This window comes from Macrobrachium rosenbergii, chromosome 39, assembly GCF_040412425.1.
Source record: "Macrobrachium rosenbergii isolate ZJJX-2024 chromosome 39, ASM4041242v1, whole genome shotgun sequence".
In the NCBI taxonomy this organism is placed as follows: Eukaryota; Metazoa; Arthropoda; class Malacostraca; order Decapoda; family Palaemonidae; genus Macrobrachium; species Macrobrachium rosenbergii.
Window position 1 is genome coordinate 9,066,934 of NC_089779.1, and position 18,819 is coordinate 9,085,752.

Sequence of the window (18,819 nt, forward strand, 5' to 3'; positions counted from 1 at the left end):
TGTCGCCATTGATATTACTTCAGGCCATTTACTGTATGCATCTAGTACTATCGAATACAATTAACCCAAAAATAACTAGCAAAGTCCATGTGTAAACATGGTCATGGGTGATTTGGTAATTTCCTTGGGTGCTTTCTCGCTGGTTTTGGATTATTTTGTTGCAATGTACAATTCGTACATTTTCTAACCAGAATTTCAGTGTCCCTATGAACTCCCAGCCACCATGCATAAGTTCTGGCAATTTTGATCTGATTGTTCTTTGGTGGTCAGTGTGTATTTCAGATAGTGCTCTGCCAGTGAGTAAATTTGGAATAACCACTCTTGAACCTCTCATAATAGTATTGAACCACACTCAGTTCACTTCCAATCAATTTGTATGGTTCACAGTTTTCTATATTTGCACACAGATCTTTACTTGTTATTATGCTAGATTTTCGGGAGATTTCTGATGTGATTTATTTCATTGCAATACATAGGGTTTCACGTGTCCGTTGAATATTCCACAATTAGCAAAGCAGCGTACGAGTTTGCCATACTGGGAACTACAGTTAGAAAGAATGATTTTTTAGGTCGACCGGGTCCATAGATGATTGGCTAGTTTTAATGTTTTAGATTAAGCCAGCAGTTCGTCAGAAGGAGTCTTGCTTCTAGAGCAGCCCGTAAACCATTTAAAATTGTCGCAACCTATTTGTGGGCGATCTCAGCACCACCAAACGGTGATCTTAAGAACTGTTACACATTGGTACTGCATTCATGACGAATTGGAACTTAAGGAAAATCTGCATAAGACAGTAAAATTAGCAATTCCGGAATAGGTAATAAAAATTATAAGGGCATTGCTCAACTGTTTAGAAGACGCTGAATAACTGTTATTCTGTAACATATTTCTAGATTGACTGCGATCTAATGTAGCTCATTGTCATCATAAGTTTTTTAAGTATTGGGGTCGTTTTTCTTCCCTTGATAGGTATTTCTGATGTTTGAAATTGAGAACAAATAATTTAAAAACATGTGCTATCAATAGCCAAGATGAACATCTCTTAAATTAATTATTAGTACCACTATTTGTTTTTGGTTCATGGAGTGTATTCAGTGCGTAGCGTGTTGCGTTCAAGTGATGTGTGGTTGAGCATACTTACCTGGCACAGGGGACACCATGATCACGAAGGCGGTTCCCCCAAGGTGAGGCTCACCATTGCACTCCGGTGGTGCTGACCCTTGCGATTGACCCAAATGTGGTCAACTCGGGTGCGCAATTTTTGTTAGCGAGGGACTGCGTTCGCGCTTTCCCTCTAATAATCCTCAGTTCCCAAATTCATGAAGTATGTTAGGGAATACATTTTGATAATGTATTCCCACTTATGTTTTTTTTTTTTTAGAACTTAACCCACTCAAGGGAAGTCCCTTTCCATTAGGAATACCGTAACCCAGATCCATTCTTAAGCTGACCTAGTAAATCTGGGTTTAACATCCCGACTTCTTGTGTTGATATTGTTTATGTATAGGCAGGACCCACTTAGAAGTGGGTCTTGTGTATAGTTAGGTATAGCCGTTGCACGTCTTTAAATCCACTGCCCTTTATCTCCTTGCTTTACTCAAAACCGTTGGAATCGTATCTATGGAGCCGACTTCACTTTATTCACAAGGAATTGAGATATACCCCCAAAGCCCTTCCTTATACAAGAATTTTCGAAACCTTTTAATATTTTGAGTTAAATTGTTTATTTTTAATATGTAGGGTTTCACACGTTCGCTTAATTCTGTACAATTAATAAAACTACAGTTCGAAAGACATAATGATTTTGTAGTTCGTCCTTGCTAGATATAAAATTCACTTATATTAATATATTTACCATATTCTTCTACACACCTCTGTAGGAGATTTTCAGTATTTTAATACATTTACAAAATTACTTGATACAGTAGGATCAGTTTGTGACACGTCTTGTTCTAAAATGTCATTTGTAGCAATTACCAGAGTATTGAGAACTTCAGATAGACGTCTCGTGAGATAAAGCTCGTTTGGTAACTTATGCTGAAAATTTTTATACAGGTTCGTATTATGTTAGTAAGAGTAAATTTCCAAAATTATGGAATAACCTGCAGGCCGGTATTGCCCTCTGGTACACAGTCCAAATCGAGATAAACCTTTCTGTGTTGCTTCGAGTTCTCTCTGGTTTGCTAAGACATACAATTTTGCCTGTCTAGAGCGTCTATTGAGAACCTTTGCAGTGCAAAGTTTTCTTGGGAATTTGAATCTAAGGATGAATAGAAACATCAGAGCTTGTACATACAAATTTATTGTGTTACACTACAACAATAACGTTTCAACTTTAAAAATATATAGTAAAAATGTGAGAAATGTTCACTATATAAATACAAGGACAACGAAATTGTCTTGCAGCATGCGTGGAGGGTATATATAAAGATTTTAAACTCCCGCGGCCTATTTATCGGGCGATTGAAGCACCACCAAACGGGAATCGTAAGAAATTTTAGGGAGCGCTACTGCTGGCTCGTGTTCAACGTCGAATTGTCATTTGAAAATTGACAGGATAGAATTAGCGATTTCGAAATTGACTATGATCGAAATGACAAAGGCATTGTCCAGAAATTTAAAATAACGTTTGTCCTGTAATATTTGTGGACTGAATGAGATCTAACGCCCCGGTGCTATGGGCTTGTCTCTGCTTACTCACATTTTATTTGTCTTCGTAGGTTTCTTTTATTTTTTGGGGTCGTTCTTCTCTCCTTTATGGATATTTCAGATTTTTGTAAATGAAAATTATGTACTGTAAAATATATGCCGTCACTTTGCAGGGTCAATGTTTCTGAATTATTTATAAATACCATTATTTATTTTCTGTTGAAGGATTTTATTCAGTGCTTGGCGTCTAGTGTTCAAGTGATGTGTGGTTGAGCATACTTACCTGGCACAGGGGACACCGTGATCACGAAGGCGGTTCCCCCAAGGTGAGGCTCACCATTGCACTCCGGTGGTGCTGACCCTTGCGATTGACCCAAATGTGGTCAACTCGGGTGCGCAATTTTTGGTAGCGAGGGACTGCGTTCGCGCTTTCCCTCTAATAATCCTCAGTTCCCAAATTGATGTAGTATGCAAGGTAATACATTTTGATGATGTACAGTATTCCCATTTCCTGCGTTCTTTTAAATAATAAACTTCTCAGGGGAAGCCTTTTTCCATTAGGACTACCCAAGTCCTTTCTTAAGTTTCCCCAATCTGGGTTTAATATCCCGACTTCACGTGTTGGTATTGTTTATGCATGGTACTGTGCATGTGTACTAGAGGTCGTTCATATTGAATGGTTTTTTGTCGTATGCAACTTAGTAATTTCATTTAAGGTTCAAGAAAAGTGAAAGTACTAAGAACTTAGAAAAAATACCATGGTGTGTTTAATATTTCGACTAGACGTACGTATTAATTTTAATGCCATTTGTTATTTTTTTATGGCATTTCCATACAAATGTCTGTTTGCTTCACTGTTCCTTTGATGTTTAAACCCTATTTTTATTTTCATAAACTATGGAATTACTTGATCTAAATCTTGTATTTTCCATATTTATAACTAATTCCTTTTTAATTTTTGCCTTTGCAGATGCAATAAATCCGTCTTTATCCTTCTTTTGTTTATATGTGCATGTGTGACTGCATGACCATGAAAGAGGCCATAATAAACCAAATATTCCTACTTATATATATATATATATATATATATATATATATATATATATATATATATATATATATATATATACACATATACTGAAATGTGCACATGAATTTACTCGGCCGTCATATACTATTGTTCATTGCCACGAATATGACATTTCCAGTATATAGTTTGATAACACCTTTAGCATTTAATATTGCAAAAATGTATTACGTCATAACTTTACTTTGCATTAGTATATTTAATGTTCAAAATGATGTCACAAAAAGAAAGAAAAACGCCATAAATATCTTAAAGATTAACCCCCTCGATGTGGGACCATCTTGACGTGGTGAGGGGACTCTTGAACTCCTGGACTTTGTTCCCGGGTTTGAGTCCAAAAGTCTCATATTATTATATATTTCTTTGAACTAATTTTGTTGGATTCTCCACTTTTTGTAAAATTTATCGGACCTGATAAATAGGAAAACATATAACTGGGATTGGGTTTATATCTGAAGCTAAATAGTGGGAACTGTGGTAGCACCATCAGCTACCTGATAATGTTCGGACTTGAGAGGTATCAGATTGAAATCTCTATTCATTAGGGCTGGACCACGGATTCCATGGGCGTCTGGTTTTTGGGGTAGGACTCTCAGGCATTCGATCAGCTGAAAGAAGGCTAATGGAACAGGTAGAAATTGATTTCGATACATCTAGCAGTGAGCAATACAATGTACCGTTTACTGTGAGGGAATCAATCTTAAGTGTAGTGAATCAGCTCTTGGACTGGATGATATAACTTATTCAGTGATTAAGAATACCCCCGAGGATACCAGATTTTTCATATTAAGCCTCATTAAGAAAATTTTTTGAGGATATATCTTCCCTAAGCTATGGGCGATGTTGAAATTACTCCTGTTTGTGAAACCAGGGAAAGACCTTCTCAAGACAGAGAATTATCGTTTCATTGCACTGAATATGATCATAGAAAAAATGGTAGATACACGTTTGATGAGGTACTTGGAATGTGTTTCCAGTATGAGAGCGTGTGCCTCTGTGCAGTTTATAATTTCACTCTCATTCATTCATCACTATATAGAATTGACCTATTTGGTCCCAGTGCTAGGCCTCTAGCCTAGACCCGTCATTTCATCCAAATCCTTCGGGCCAGTCCTTTGAGAGCTGATAGTCAGCTCAGTGGTCTGGTTAAAAAGTTTTAAGAATAACTTGGAATGTGTTAAATATTTTTCTCCTGCTCAGTGTGGCTTCAGAAGCATATACTCACCAACTGATCTGTTGGTTTGAATGGAATCTGCAGTATGTGACGCTTTTGCTTCTTGATCTTGAGAAGGCTTATGAAACAACATGCGGATATGGCATTCTGAGGGTTCTTTATGAATGTAACCTGACAAGTAACCTGACTGAGTTTGCCCCTTTTTATCAAGGCCTTTATAAAAAGTAGGCTGTATCAGGTTCATGTTGGAACAACAATATTAGATGTATTCAACCAAAAAGGAGTGCCCCAAGGAAGTGTTTTAAGTGTAACCTTTTCACCTTAGCAATCAGTGGGGTATCCAAAATAATTCCCCCAGACGTAATTTATACTCTTTTTGTTGATGACCTTTTGGTGTCTTTTGCTGCGAAAGGGAAGGTAGTAGCTGAATATTACTTTCAGCTCTGCATTGGTAATATAGTAAAGTGGACCGAGATGGATGGTTTCAGGTTTTCAGCAAGTAAAATGGTAACCATTGACTTTTTCCGTATAAGAGGAGTCTATCCTCATCCAGATCTGTTCATACATGGGCAGAGAATTTCATGTGTTGGTGAAACAAGGTTTCTTGGGTTGATTTTTGATAGGAAGCTGACTTTGATCCCACATCTGAAACATATCAAGACAAAATGCTTGAAAGCAGTGAAGGTGCTGAAAGTTCTGTCCCAAACTTCGTGGAGTGCAGAACGAACTCAGAAGTTGAGGTTATACAAAGCTTTAGTCTTTTCAAATTAACTTATGGGTAGGAAGTGAACACCTCAGCAGAGTGTAATAGTCTTAAATGTTAATTCAATCCACCGTGGATGAGTAAGATGGTCTACAGAAGCATTTAAATCATCTCCCACTGAGAGTATGCTTGTAGATGCCTGTGAGATGCCTCTGGATCTGCTGGTTTGGAGCTGGTATAGATTTCAGAGGCTTCCTAAGTACTTAAACAGCATTTGTATGAGAAATGAAAGGTATTGGCAGTTTTATGAAAATCACCCCAAGCAACCCTAGCCATTTGCTTTTAGAGTAAAATGTATAACCCGTCAATTAAATACACCAAGGACGGCGACTTTACCAGCTAGGTGTTCGGGTAGTCCCCTAGAACATTCCAGAGGTAAAACTTTGTAGATATTTTAATTCAACAAAAGCAGAAACGTCTAAGGAGGCAATGAAATCAGTATTTTTATATCATTCCTCGCAACATGATAACAATGTTGCAGTTTTCACAAATGGCTTGAGAGTGGCCTTCCTTGATGTAGAAAGAAGCTTGAGATTCTCGTCTGTTACATTTAGTTTTACAGCAGAACTGCTTGCATTTATAAAGGCCTTAAAGGAAATTTTAACTCAGAATGGAAATAGTTTTACTATATGTTGTGACTCGAGAAGTGTTCTTCAGTCTCTAGAATATTTCAAGTCTTTACACCCACTGATTGTAGAGATATTGGAATGACTGTTGTTAGTGAAAAGAAGAGGTAAAGAAATATTTTCTTGGTGGATTGGTTGGGAATGAGCAAGTTGATCAACTTGCTAAGTCAGTAGTCCCTGCCCAAGAACCCAGGAGATGGCTCCTACCATATAGGATGTATTTCCTCATATAGATATAGAAATAAAAATTAAAACCTTTGGCAGTCCCTTTCGGTAAATATTGAAACAAACCAGAAGATGCGCAGTATTACGTCATCAGTATCTCCTTGGTCATATCCCTATATGTCAAGGAGACTAGAAACAATGTTATGCAGGCTAAGGATTGGACATACAAGATTGAATCATGGGTTCTTGATCTTAGGCGAAACCCTTCCATACTGTGAGGGCTGTATTGTGCCCTAAAGGTCATGTTGTTAACCTAGGTCAGTTAACTTTCTTCTAAATACCTCTGCAGTAGATTTACATTTTTATACATCGTTGTTTACAACATTACATAATACAATAGAATAAGTGTGTGACGTGTTTTAAAATCTCATTTTTAGTGCTTATTAGTTTTGAGAGCCTTAGGTCGACGTCTCATGAAAGAAATCTCATTGTTCAGTGACATATGCGAAATTTCTTGTACAGGTTCGTATAATGTTAGTAGAGTAAATTCCCAAAAAGTTTGGAATAACATGCAGGTTTTGCACTCAAGTCAAAATCGAGGTGAGTCTTTTATGTTGCTTCGATGTTTTCTCTAGTTTGCTAAAACAAATCGTATATTTTCCCGTCCATGGGCTGTCGATGAGAACCGTGGCTGGCAGTGCATAGATTTTTGGGGATTTGAATCGTAGGATGAATAGGAACATCAGAGCTTGTACATACAAATTTATTGCATTTCATGAGTTTACTCTTTTCAAACATATAAATATTTTCAACCTATAAATATAGAGAAATAGGAAATTGTCATGCAGCATACAAGTTTGAAATACTCTTTACTTTCTGGTTAGGAATCAACGCTTGTTTTAGATTAATCCAGCCTTGTGCTCGTATGAACCATATATATACGATTGGCGAGATTTTAAATTCCCGCGGCTTATTCATCGGGCGATCGAAGCCCCACCAAACGGGAACCGTAAGAAATATTAGACAGGGCTACTGGTGGCTTGTGTTCAACGTGAAATTGTAACTTGAAAAATTGACAGGGTAAAATTAGCGGTTCAGAAATTTAAAATAATCGAAATGATAAGGGCATTGTTCAGAGGCTTAGAACGCGCGGAATAACATTTTTTTTGTAATATTGGGGATTGACCAAGACCTAACGGGGCTTTTGGCCTGTCTCTAGGTGTCTTAAGAAGTTTCTTTTATTTTTGGGATAATTTTTGGGATATTTCAGATTTTTGTAAATGAAAATTATGTACTTTTAAGACATATGTCATCAGTCTGCGGGATCAGTATTTCTGATTGATTTATTATTACCATTATCTATTTTCGATTCATGGATTGTATTCAGTGCAAGGAGTGTTGTGTTCAAGTGATGGGGGCTTGAGCATACTTACCTGGCACAGGGGACACCGTGATCACGAAGGCGGTTCCCCCAAGGTGAGGCTCACCATTGCACTCCGGTGGTGCTGACCCTTGCGATTGACCCAAATGTGGTCAACTCGGGTGCGCAATTTTTGGTAGCGAGGGACTGCGTTCGCGCTATCCCTCTTAAGAATCCTCATTTCCCAAATTCATTAAGTATGCAAAGGAATACGTTTTATTATGTATTCCCACTTATGTCCTTTTAAATCCTCACCTTAAAATCCTGTTTCCATTAGGGATACTCAGACCCGTTCTTAAGCTGACCCAACAAATCTGGTGTAATATTCCGACTTCCTGTGTTGCATATGTACTAGAGATCATTCATATTGGATGTGTTTTCTTGTATGCAACTTGCTACTCTAAGATTCAAAAGAGGCGAAAGCACAAAGAAAGATGAATAAAACCATGAAACCTACGGTTTTTCGAGTAGATGTACATTTTATTTTTAATAATATTTGTTATTTGGGGGGGGGGTAATTTCCATACGAACATGTTTGCTTAAATTTTCCTTCAGTGTTTAAACCCATTTTTTTTTCGCAAACTGTGGAATTACCTCCTCAGTATCGTATGTTTTCCGTAACTGTTTTCACCTTAGGCCCAAATGTGTCACTGATTTTGATCCTTTCATTTTTTTTCCTTTGCAGATGCAATTAATCTGCCCGTAACCTTATATTGTGTTAGTTATTTATTCATGTTTGACTGCACAGCCATGCAATAGAGCCCATAATAAAAAAATATTCTTCCAAATATTCCTACAGTTTAATTTGAAAATAAAAATAGGGAAACTATATATATTATATATATTTTTATATTCTAATTAGATGTGCCTATGAGTTTACCCTGCTGTCATATATTATTCATTGCCATTTATGTTTAATGTTCAAAAGTTATCACTTAAAGAAAAGAAAAGCCATTAATTTATTAAAGATTAAGTGATAGAGGAGGAGGGGTTCAAATTTGCGTAATAGAAACACATCATACAGAGAACTTCGTCGGACGATTCCAAATCGATTACAAACGATTCTGTAGCTATATTAATACACACATTTCCAGCTGCATTAGCTCTTTCTTGCCCCTGGGCATATGTAACAGCATTCAATCTTTCAATCTCGACCTTAATATAATGAATTTTCAGTTTCTTCGAGGCTTACGTAGACTAATCGTCTCATAAATGATCAGTCAAATTTTATAGGAGAATTGGCAGCGTTTCTCCAAACGTAGGCGCTGTTTCTGTGTTTATGATTTCAATTTTAATCGAAGTTATTAATGAAGATGATTAATAAACTAATAAATTTCAGTGAAAGAATACATATTCCAGAAATTACCCATGCTTTTATTTACTTGGCATAAAGATGGAATATTTGATATCTTCAGTTTGATAGTAGTGTGTAATGAATTTATATCAAAGAATAGACACGGTTTTACTTGTATGGAGAGTTCCTGATGAACTACCCGAACATCATGCAAGTTACTGAGGGCCACTAAGGAATTAAACAAACCCGGCATAAATTTAGATCGAGAAGTTGGTGTTTGCAGGGGAAGGAGATTTCCAATACTGTTGTTGAAGAAAGATCTGAAATTCCACAAATTGACAGTATCAACGTGTGCTTTTTGGGGTGTTTTAAGACATACTGAACAGGTTTGTTTCTGTACCATTTGTGGAAAGGGGGATATTGCATCATCGCATATAGCCGCTGTACGTCGTTCAACATACTGCCCGTTATCTCCTTACCTTACTCAAAATAGTTGAAATCGAGGTCTTTTGGTTCTAGTGTGTAGTTTGGAGCCGACTTTACACTGTTCACTAGGACCTAAGAAATCCCCCAAAACCCCTTACTCATACAAGAATTTTCGATACTTTTTAATATGAGTTACTTATAAGGTGGTAGTGCCGTTGGTACACCTCACGGCCCCAAGCTGCAACCCTTTCATTACTTTTTATGGTACCTACATTCATATTCTTTTTCTTCCAACGTACTTTCCACCCTCTCCTAACAATGTTTCACAGTGCAGCTGCGAGGTTTCCTCTTGTTAGACCTTTAAAAACTTTTTATTCCGTTTCCCTTTCAGCGTTGAATGCCCTCATAGGTGCCAGTGCTTGGCCTTTGTCCTAAATTTTATATTCCATTCCAATATCATGAGTTAAATTGTTTATGTATAATATGCAGGGGTTTCAGAAGTTCGCTTAATTTTAAACAATTAGCAAATCAGTCGACTTGTTCTACAATGCATCTTGCCATTTTGTGGGCCACAGTTCCTAAGACAAAAATTTCATAGGTCGACCAGGCCAGCTTTAAAATTTACAGTGGTCATAGTCTTTTTGATATGAATTATGGATATAAGGGGCAGAATATCACCTAAAAAGCTTTCTTTTATGGTTAAAGAACGATTGAACGATAGCCACCCACCTTTTTAGGTTCCAAGAAGTGAGGTCTTATCATCAACCTAGGACCGTCACGTAGGGGGGCATTACAAGGTTCTTTGCCGCATCCCTTTGGCTACTAGCTGCAGCCTCTTTCATTCCTTTTACTGTACCTCCGTTCATAGAGTCTTTGTTCCACCTTACTTCCGCAACTTACATATGTTTTCATAGTGCACTTGCGAGGTTTCCTCCTGTTACTTCTGTAAACACCTTTTCCTCCATTTACATTTCGGTGCTGAATGACCTCTTAGATCCTAGCACTTGACCTGTGGCCTGAATTTTATATCCCAATCCAATACAGTCAACCCAGATCACTTAACTTTCTTGTTATACCTCAGTAGTAGATTTCCAATATTTTGATACAACGCTGTTTACAGTATCAGAAAATACAGCAAAATCACAAAATACAGCAGAATCAATGTGTGACACGTGTTTTAAATTATGATTTGTAGTGCTTAGTAGAGTCCTGGGAGCCTTAGATCTACATCTCATAAAAGAAGTCTCATTCTTCAGTAACTTAAGCTGAAAAGCCTTACACAGCGTTGTTTTATGTTAGTAGTTTGCATTTCCAAAATTGTGGAAGAACGTGCAGGTGTCGCATTCGGGCACAAAGGCAAAGTCCAAATTTATGGCAGCCTTTCTGTGTTGCTTCGATGTTCTGTCTAGGTTGCTAAAATATACAATGTTTGCTCGTCCATTGAGGACCGTGGCAATGCATAGATTTCTTGGGTATTTGAATCTGAGGATGAATAGAAACATCAGAGATTGTACATACAAATTTATTGCATTTCATGAACGTTTGAGCTTTTCAGACACAAACAACTTTCAGCCTGTAAATTTAGAGAAACAGTGAAATTGTCTTGCGACCTACTGTACATGTTTAAAATACACTTTACGCTCTGGTTACGAATCAACACTTATTTTAGGTTAAGTCAGCCTTGTGCTTATTTGAACCTAAGATATACGATTGGCGAGATTTTAAATTCGCGCGGCCTATTCATCGGGCGATCGCAGCATCACCAAACGGGAATTATAAGAAATGTTAGACGGGTACTGCTGATTGCACTTGAAAAATTGACAGGATAAAATGAGCGATTCTGGAATTGACGATAATTGAAATGATAATGGCATTGCCCAGAGGTGTAGAACGCTCTAATAACGTTTGTGCTGCAATATTTGTGGACTGAATGCGATCTACTGCGGCCATGGGCTAGTCTCTCCTTTTTATATGAGCGTCTTGCGATTTCTTTTATTTTTTGTGGTCGTACTTCTCTCCTTATTGGACATTTCAGATTGGTATAAATGTAAGTTATGTATTGTAAAACATGTGCCATCAATGTGCAGGACCAAGATTTTCAAAACAATTATTATTAGCATTATTTATTTTTGGTTCTTGGATTGTATTCAGTGCGTGGCATGTTGTGTTCAAGAGCTGAGTGGAAGCGCATACTTACCTGGCACAGGGGACACCGTGATCACGAAGGCGGTTCCCCCAAGGTGAGGCTCACCATTGCACTCCGGTGGTGCTGACCCTTGCGATTGACCCAAATGTGGTCAACTCGGGTGCGCAATTTTTGTTAGCGAGGGACTGCGTTCGCGCTTTCCCTCTAAGAATCCTCATTTTGATAATTGGCATATCCCGAAAAATTATGAAAAACCTACTGTGCTTCTAACAAAGTCAGTCAAAAGGGGACCCCCAATCGCTTTACAGCGTGCCATATCTCCGCTTCTTGAAGGTAACTCTTGGATTGTGGATACCCTTTCCTTTCTGAGACCTTGACCTGTTATAATCCTCTTGGGTATTTCCTGATTTTGTTTCTCTTGTAAACAACGCAGTTTAGATCTAAGTCTTCTTTTAGAAACTTTATTATCATAAATAAAGATGTGAGCATAAAGTAAATATAATTTAAATATTAACTATCACCAGGTGACTCTCCTACCATTAAATGTAAGTTCATAATTTTAGACTGTTTTCGCATCACTTCCAGTAATTATTAGGCTCGTTTGTATTCTTTTAATAAGTAAAGTTTTTCTTTCGTTTCTTTGGTTTTGTTTACATTTACGTATTGTCGAGGTTGTTTAACAGTTGCACAACTGTAATTTGAAGAATAATCTCTGTGCATTGAAATCTCTCTCTCTCTCTCTCTCTCTCTCTCTCTCTCTCTCAGATTTCTTTTATTTTTAAATGTAAGTATAGTATTTATTTTCATTATTTTATGCTATTGTTTTCCTTGGAGATATAACCTCCTTTGTTTGGGGGCTGATGCTTCGTTTGGGGGAGATATCCACTGTTCCTTGTGTTGACCTAGAGGTCCTTTAATGGAATGGGGTAATCCAAGGCTACTGACCCAAACTATAATTGTTTTTTAAAAAGGTTTCCAGTGTGTTGTCTCCCAAGATTAGTAGATTCTATAAATTTTTATGTTGATGTAGTATCTTTGCAGATGGTCGCAAGCTTACTAATACAGTGCCTGTTCCAAAGAATGGCTTACTTGCAAACTGAAGTAACTACAGGCCAATTTCTATTCTCCATGTGCTCTCCAAAGTTGCTGAAAAACTTGTTTTTGAACCACTTTATAAGTAGGTGAAATCTAGAGGATTGTTAGCTGATAGTCAATATGCATATATGAACCAGTGAGGTACCTGCGATACTCTTTTAGATTTGACATGCCACTTGCAAGAGAACCTTGACAAGGGTTTTGAGTGTAGAGTAATTCAAATAGATTCTAGTGCTGCTTTCAATTTAAATCACAAGGCATCTATTTATAAACTTCGGAATAGGTTTACTTCAAGTTTTCCTTACAGGTAGGCAGCAGCAAGTTGATGTTGATGGGATCTTTATTGAACCAAGACCTATTGTGTCTGGAGTTCCACAGGGTAGTGTTCTTGGTCCACTGTTATTTTCACTGTATACAAGTGATATGATTGTTGCCCTGGAAAACAAGTTTGTTCATTATGCCAGTGATGCGACACTCGTGGGTGTAGTAAAGTCGCCACTTACGAGATATGAAGCTGCCATTAGTCGATCTGAACCGTCACATGGAACGGATTAGTGAATGGAGTAGTTGATAGGGTATGAGGTTGAACTCTAGTAAAACGAAAACATTATTGATTAGCAGATCTCGTACAGATTTAACACCCTGTCCTGCCCTCAGGTGGATGGGAGTCTGCTGAATAAGTCTGAAGCTTTAACTCTTCTAGGTGTAACTTTTAACTTAAATCTTAGTTTTGAGAAACATCCAATGAAAGTGTCGGCAAATGCTGCACAAAAGTTAAGTATTGTACTTAAGGCCTCATATATTTACAACTGATATAATCAGTGCAACCTGTTTTAGGTCATTTGTCTTTCCTTTACTAGAATACTGTTCTCTGGTGTGGATGTCTGTTTCTGCGTGAGATTCGTCTCTATTAGATGGAGTGGTTCGTAGTAGTAGGTTTCTGTTTCTTAATATTAAGGGACCATCGAAGGATGGTCTCTTGTTTGTCAATTTTAATAGATCTTCCACATCCGGGATTGATCCCTGATCCTATTTTCCTGCCGAGAGGAACCAGATTGCAAAACAGCAGCACCAGTATGCAGTAAATATGCCTCGCTTTCGAACATCTTAGTCTTAGGGGTCCTTTATTCCTCACACCAGTGGACTGTGGAACAGTCTCACCGAGGATGTTGTGCAACTGGAACTTCAAAAGTTCAAGCGGAGATGCAAGGCATTACTACCCTAATTCAATTCTCCTTACATTTTAATAATTTACACTTTTATCTATTTATTTATTAATTTATTTTTTTCTTTTTTCATATTTGATCTTTCTGTATTTCCCTTAAACCACGGTTGAGCTCAACCGTGCCTTAAACTAGGTCAGCTCCGTAGGGGGTAGTGCCCTAAGCGTACCTCCATGGTGCACCTTAGGCATTGCTACGTGCCCTTTCATTCCTTTAGTGCCCCTCTTTTCATAGTCTCCTTCTTCCATCTTACTTTCCAAATCTCCCAACAATTGTTTTCATAGTGTAACTGCTAAGTTTCATCCTATTACACCTTTAAACCCTTTTTCTCTCAGTTTCTTTTTCAGCACTGGACCACTTCATACGTCGTAGCGTTTCGCCTTTGGGCTAAATTTTATATTTCGTTCCATTCCAATCAACTTGTGTCAGTTAACTCTTCTTGTATACCTCTGTGGTAGATTTACAGTATTTGGAGACAACTTTGTTTACAAAATTACATCATAAAGCAGAATCAACGCGCGACACGTGTTTTAAACTTTCATTTTTAGTGTTTTATTAAGAGCCATAGATCGACGTCTCATGAAACAAATCTCATTGTTCGGTAACTTATGCTGAATTTCTTATACAGGTTAGTGTTATGTTAGTAAATTTCCAAAAATTTTGAACGACATGAAACTAAGGATGAATAGAAATATCGGCGCTTGTACGTACAAATTCATTGCATTTCATGAATGTTTCAGCTTTTCAAATACATAAGCAGTTTTCAGCCTATAAATATAGAGAAACAGTGATATTGTCTTGCAGCATACATGTTTAAAATACACTTTACGTTCTAGTTAGGAATCAACATTTGTTTTAGATTAAGCTAGCGTTATGCCCGTTTGAACCGAAAATGTAGCCTACGATTGACGAGATTTTAAATTCCTGCGGCTTATTCATCGGGCGTGGGGCGATCGAAGCTCCACCAAACGGGAATCGTGAGAAATGTTAGACAGGGCTACTGCTGGCTTCTGTTCAGTGTCGAATAATTTGTAACTTGAAAAATTAACAGGATAGACTTAGCGGTTCCGAAATTGACGATGCTCGAAATAACAAGAGCAACGTATAGAGGGTTATAACACGCCGAATAACGCTTGTTCTGCAATATACTGTATGTGGATTGAATGCGATTTAACGGGGCTATGGGCGTCTCCCCTTACTACCTTTTATTTATGTGTCTTCGAAAGTTTCTATTATATTTTTGGTCCTCCTCCTCTTTATTTATATTTCAGATTTTTGTAAATGGAAATTATGCATTGTATAATATATGCCATGAGTTTGTAGGATCATTATTTCTGATTTACTTATAAATACCATTATTTATTCTTCTCTGAAGGATTTTATTCAGTGCTTGGCGTCTAGTGTTCAAGTGATGGGCGTTTGAGCATACTTACCTGGCACAGGGGACACCGTGATCACGAAGGCGGTTCCCCCAAGGTGAGGCTCACCATTGCACTCCGGTGGTGCTGACCCTTGCGATTGACCCAAATGTGGTCAACTCGGGTGCGCAATTTTTGTTAGCGAGGGACTGCGTTCGCGCTTTCCCTCTAAGAATCCTCATTTCGTAAACTATTGTAAACAGGCCATGGAACTCATTTTGATAAGTGGTAATTGACACTGTTACCCTGAAGAGGGTTTCTTTAGACTTTTAACTTCTATATATTAACATGTCTCCAGAAAGCTAATTTATGGTCAGTTGTTTCTAAAGATTTAGAAATAGCTTTTGTTTTACAATGGATAGAATTACGTATAACTAATTTTATGTTTGTCACTTCTTTCAGTCAATTATAATCTAAGGCGAACAAGATAACACACTAATCACAGAAACACTTTGCACAATTGCTGGCGTTAGCATTTTTTTTTATTGTATTTGTACTGCAGCAAAAAGATATGTTGTGTTTATTTTGAAAATCGGTTATACATTCCTCTTTAAGTCTATAAGAGGGCTGAATTCTCGTCTACCTTGAAAAGTAATGTTTCATTTTACACATTCCACATATCTCTAGTTGAGAGGTCACAGCCTACATCGACTTCTATATTTTTCACTGGTTAATTTTTGCTGTCACTTATGGCTGATTCTTTTGCTTAACCAGATCCTGACGGTAGGATTATTTACTTGTTTTATCAAATTATGATAATTTTTTAGGATGCTTATGAAGTATTATTACTTTGTTTTGTACATAACCCCGCCGTCAGGATCAGTTCAAGTAAAACATCATTTTCCAATTAAGGAACACTAGTAAGAAAAAAAATTCGGATAGGGACTTATTCAGCTTATTTTTCTCCAAAACTGTGGCTGTTTACAAGGGTTTATTTCATTTTTTCTCCCGTTCTATTGAGTTATGTATCTCATCTTTTTCTGGCGTGACTTTTCAGTGGTGTTTGATAGAATGGATATCGGACCTGAAGAAAATGCCAACTTGTATAAGTTTTGATTAATTTAAAATTTGTATAATGTAGGTTGATAACGGTCCAAGAACGCCTGTCATATTTGGCACTGTTGTCAATGGTGAACACACTGGCCAGATCTTTAGATTACAGCTCACTTATAAATGATTTTATTAAAGAGAAGGCAAGAAAGGTGAAACTGCTGTAATGGTGTTCTCAACCCAAGTCACTGTACATTAGCATGATTCCTTTGATAAGTTATTTTGAAAAACCTTCATTCCTAGATATCCAATATTCTTGAATTAACCTTTTAATTTAAAAAAATTATGGTAGTGATTAAAATATTTTCTTGTTCAGATGTCATAATTATAAAAAAAAAATTACGTTCTATAGTGTTCCATGTTATTACACAATTTTTGTAGACATTTGTATATATATCTGTATTATTGATTGAGTTACCCTTACAGCGTGATTTGAGATGCGTTATTCTTTATGTATGAGTCAGCTGAGTTCTTTTGGTGTATTTGCTTTGCAAGTTATATAATACTATTATTATTTTTTTATGTTTAATAACTGATGATGAACTGTGTTTTGGTATTCCACTTATTCTAACAAATTCATACAAAACCAATTGAGTTTGCTATATTCATAATATTTAATTCAAGCCTGTAGTTGGACACTTTTGAATTGTGTGAGGCCTGGGATGGAGGTGATGGTGTAAGGCTCCCAGGGGTAGGGAAGAGTGCTAGAGGAGGGGCCCATTTTTTATGCAAGTACCGGTGCCTGAAAGGGTGATGCTTAGGCCCTGTATCGTAAAACTAGAGTATATGAACCACACTAGTACTTAGTTTATTTATGGCCACTTGAAACCCTCAGCACAGAAGACGTTACAATTGTTCCAGTTGATTTTATACGTATTCAGTATTGTGTGTCTTTGTGTGTGTAAATATTTTCTAGATCTCTTCATCTTGCTGTCTAAACACTTCCAACTTCGTTTCATTATCTTATGCGAGAACTAGCAGAAAGTGGTCTGGTGCCTAAATTTCACTGAACGTTCATTGATTTTGTTTTGGAGCTGGGATACCTCGACTCACAACCAAGGAACCTTGCCAGGAAATGAACGTTTTAGGTTTGTTTTCGTGAAAATTCTATTCACTGTATAGTCGAATATAGAATTATGTACCCGTCTCATGAAAGAAACGTCATTCTTCAGTAACTTATGCTGAAAATCCATATATGAAATAACCTGCAGGTATTGGTGTTGGGTACAAAGTACAGATCGAGGTCAGCTTTTTTGTGTTGCTTCGATGATGATGTTCTCTCCAGTTTGCTAAAATATATAGTGCTTGCCCGTCCATATTTTCTATTGAGAACTGTGGCAACGCATATGTTTTTTGGGGATTTGAATCTAAGGATGAATAGAAACATCAGCACTTGTACATAAAAATTATTATTTTTCATGAATGATTAAGCTTTTCAGACAAATAAGAAATGTTCAACCTATAAGTAAAGAGAAAAAATGAAACTGTCTTGCAGCTTACATGTTTCAAATAGGCTTTACTTTCAGTCTAGGAACCAACACTGTTGTTGTATATTGAGCCAGCCTTTTGCTCGCTTCAACCTAGTATATACGATTGGCGAGATTTAAAATTCCCGCTGCCTGTTCATCGGGCGATCGAAGCGCCACCAAATGGGAATCGTAAGAAATGTTGGAGGGGTAGTGCTGGCTTGTGTTCAACGTTGAATTGTAACTTGAAAAATTGACAGGATAAAATAAGCGTTTCCGAAATTGACGATAATGGAAATGATGTAGTGTCAAGAGGTTTAGAACGTGATGAATAACGTTTATTCTGTAAAATGAGTGGATTGAATGCGATCAATAGGGGCCATGGGCTTCTCCACCTTTTATATGAGTGTCTTCGGACGTTTCTTTGATTTTTTTAAGACTTTTACTCTTCTTTTTGGATAATTCGGAATTTGAAATTGAAAATTATCAACTGTGAAACATATGCTATCAATGTGTAGGATCAGTATTTCTTAATTATTCATTAATACCATTGTATGTTTTGGGTTCCTGGATTGTATTCAGTGCATGGCATGTTGTGTTCAAGTGGTGAGTGGAAGCGCATACTTACCTGGCACAGGGGACACCGTGATCACGAAGGCGGTTCCCCCAAGGTGAGGCTCACCATTGCACTCCGGTGGTGCTGACCCTTGCGATTGACCCAAATGTGGTCAACTCGGGTGCGCAATTTTTGATAGCGAGGGACTGCGTTCGCGCTATCCCTCTAAGAATTCTCATTTCGTAAACTGTTGTAAGTAGGCC

The 18,819-nt window shown here is 37.4% G+C and overlaps 1 protein-coding gene and 6 non-coding genes across 9 annotated transcripts in view; all 7 read left to right on the top strand.

Moving 5' to 3' along the window:
• Window positions 1–18,819, top strand: part of LOC136825720 (alpha-1,6-mannosyl-glycoprotein 4-beta-N-acetylglucosaminyltransferase-like) — a 445,856-nt gene that overhangs the window by 29,096 nt on the left and 397,941 nt on the right. The window lies entirely within an intron of this gene.
• LOC136825850 (U1 spliceosomal RNA) lies at window positions 1,132–1,294 on the top strand. The gene has a single exon (XR_010849477.1). It is a non-coding gene; the product is annotated as a U1 spliceosomal RNA (small nuclear RNA).
• LOC136825858 (U1 spliceosomal RNA) lies at window positions 2,923–3,085 on the top strand. Its single transcript, XR_010849482.1, has one exon. It is a non-coding gene; the product is annotated as a U1 spliceosomal RNA (small nuclear RNA).
• Window positions 7,888–8,050, top strand: LOC136825860 (U1 spliceosomal RNA). Its single transcript, XR_010849483.1, has one exon. It is a non-coding gene; the product is annotated as a U1 spliceosomal RNA (small nuclear RNA).
• LOC136825841 (U1 spliceosomal RNA) lies at window positions 11,792–11,954 on the top strand. Its single transcript, XR_010849468.1, has one exon. It is a non-coding gene; the product is annotated as a U1 spliceosomal RNA (small nuclear RNA).
• On the top strand, window positions 15,492–15,654 carry LOC136825842 (U1 spliceosomal RNA). The gene has a single exon (XR_010849469.1). It is a non-coding gene; the product is annotated as a U1 spliceosomal RNA (small nuclear RNA).
• On the top strand, window positions 18,621–18,783 carry LOC136825846 (U1 spliceosomal RNA). The gene has a single exon (XR_010849473.1). It is a non-coding gene; the product is annotated as a U1 spliceosomal RNA (small nuclear RNA).